This window comes from Atta cephalotes (genome assembly GCF_000143395.1).
Source record: "Atta cephalotes unplaced genomic scaffold scaffold00010, whole genome shotgun sequence".
Taxonomy (NCBI): Eukaryota; Metazoa; Arthropoda; class Insecta; order Hymenoptera; family Formicidae; genus Atta; species Atta cephalotes.
Window position 1 is genome coordinate 5996797 of NW_012130074.1, and position 2898 is coordinate 5999694.

Below are 2898 nucleotides of genomic sequence, written 5' to 3' on the forward strand. Positions count from 1 at the left end.
AAGAGATAATAGAGAACAAGATAATAGAGAACAAGAATCTCTACTATAATATATATATCTATTATACTTTCTAAGATGTACATCTATTCACCTCGTGCTCATTAATATTTAAGGATAAAGACTATTTAATGATATCTCTCTAATCTCTCGATACAGTCATTGTATAAACAAATAAATAACCTCATTAATGTTAATGCATATAAGTATATTACACACGTTAAGATTCTAAAGTTACACTTGAACTTTTCCGATTATACTAAGTGAAACAGATTTTATTCTGTGACAAGATTTCAGAGCTACAGTAAAGCTTCGAATTTACAAGCAGTAACAGGTAGTTGCGTTCGTTAAAAACAAAATCCATATTACAAATAGCATAGGACTGCCAATACGTCCCATTACTTGTCGGCAGTCACACACTTAAATTGTATCTTAAAATGAATCAAGAAAGCAATAAACACGAGAAAATATCGTGATTAAATCTTACACAGAACAGAAAGTTATAATATAGAAATGGTATAATTTTTCGATTTTTGATTGATATCTATTTTACAGCTCTTTTCAAGGCAAAAAAGGCAAAAAAATGAATAATATCAGAGTATCGATTTATCAAAATACGAATGGTATTGAGGCGATCGCGATTAGTAATAACGTGCATAGCTGTTTGAAAGTAAGATACTAACAATTTTCTACTATGAAAATTGTTCTTCAAATAATGACGTTTTGTTATTTTTTAGCTTAAAATTTCGTACTTGTTACAATATGCATGCCTCTCTTTTACCGATATTTCACTTTATGTGACCTCATTAAAACTTTTTTCAAAATTCTATTATGAAAGAAACATACAAGTTGCACATTTTTGTTTTTTTTATTTTTATTTAATTTAGTTAATTTCTTAATGAAAATGTAAATGTGAAAAGTAATTATTCTTCTTAAACATAACTAATGTTATATACTTTTGCGTCCTTATAACACTTACACGATGTAACGTCGAAAAGAATAGTTATACATACGCATGGATTTTACAGCATTATTGCTAGTGGAAAAATCAAAAGCGTGTAGAACACATAATCTCATTCTAGAGTTTAAGTATCTTGTAAATCAGCGATACGTCTAACTTTGTACAATACGATTTCAGTACTCGCTATATAAATCGTGCGAATCATATTCGCAAAATTCACTTGTCGTTTCGATATTATAAATACGATATTAAACTATTCCGATCGACGTTGCATGGTCTAAGGAAATGTAGAATAAGTATTTATCGTCAAATTATGTGGATGTAGAAAAGATATAGAAAAGACAACTAATTTGCCTTGTGTTATCGCAAAAAAAAAATTGATTCGTAAATAATTTGATAAAATTCGCTATTTTAATTCAAAAATAATGAGTGTTTTAGCATAAATGTTTACGACGTAAAAGCGAAACGAGATGAAATCCGCGCGTCTGCTCGTTCTTTGTTGCATGGACGCCGGTTAAGTCGCAAGTATCAAAAACTTTGTCAAAAGACGACATTTGCTCATCACGCCTTTATGTTTATAAATTCCATATGCATTCAAACGCGAAAACCAAAAGACATCTAAAGACATATAAAGGCGTTTAAAAGTTTCTTTAAAAAGAAAGAAAAATATATCTAAATGATATTTATTTATTAAAGTTAATCGATTTGTCAATTAATTATCTAGAATCTTTTTACCTGGATCAACGTGATCAATTGAAAAGTATACGTAAAGGACGCCTGAAAGGTGTCTTGGATGTTTCAATGAGACTTTTAAGATTTTTAAATGGTGCCTGAAAGGCGAGGGCGTCTTTTAATTTTAACTCGCGTTCTCCGGTTAGTTTTTGCGTACAATGAACATTTTAATTATGTATTCTGTCTAGCGTTTGGTAGTGTCAATAAACATTTAATTCTGACGATCCATTTCTCGCGGTGATGGCAGATTAATTATGCAAGAAGGAATTGAGTGCAAAATAGAAGCGAGTCTAAGTCTAACTTCGTCTGTATTTAACTGCAATTGTTAAACTGCTGTTTAACAATCGTTAATTGAAATTTTATAAAATTCATACGCGAGTCCTGTTATAATATGACGCTAGAATAGAGAATTTTTATCATTTCAGAATTTTTATCATTTCTTCTTTCGCGGTGGTTCTTTCTCGCTTAATTACGTCTAGCTATCCGTGCGAATCAATGAGAGATTCAACGGCTCTGTATTTTTTCCAAATTACTGGATTCATAATATACGAACGAATCCAGATGTCCATTGGTCTCAGATTCATTATTATACGATGATCAAGTTCATCGAAAACCTTTCACGCTTCTCGATCGAGCGGCAAGCAGAGTTCAGCCGCAAGGAATATGTATTGTGCCGTTCGAAACTTTGATTACTATCGCTATTCATTCGTGTGTCGACGCGAATACCTTAGGAAGAAGAGAAAAAGTCGGTTGTGATAACGTTCACGACGTAGCATTGTCTCTGATCGAACGCGTGCCTCGAGATCATCCTTGAAAATTATTCTCGAGATCGCGTACAATCTCCTGTTTCTCGGAAAATTTTTACTGGTTTCCGTCTGATCGCACCATCGCATTCTGATGTTTTCCTATCCGATACGATGTATGTACAGAGAAAGAAACGTGCGCTGAAGTGCGAAAATTTACCGAACTCTTCTTTCTTCTCCGAAGAAATGAGGATCCTCCGATCTCTTCTCGTCATAGCGATCTCTTCTTTTCCTCAAAACTGCTCATTAGAACTCATTAGAAAGTTAGTGCGATAGCTCGTCGTTTCGCGGAAAGTTTGCACGCATAAAAAAAAGACGCACAAAAAAAATGAATAGATTTTACGAAAATATATAAATAATTGTGCGAGAAAAGAGAGAGAGAGAGAGAGAGAGAGAAGAGAGATT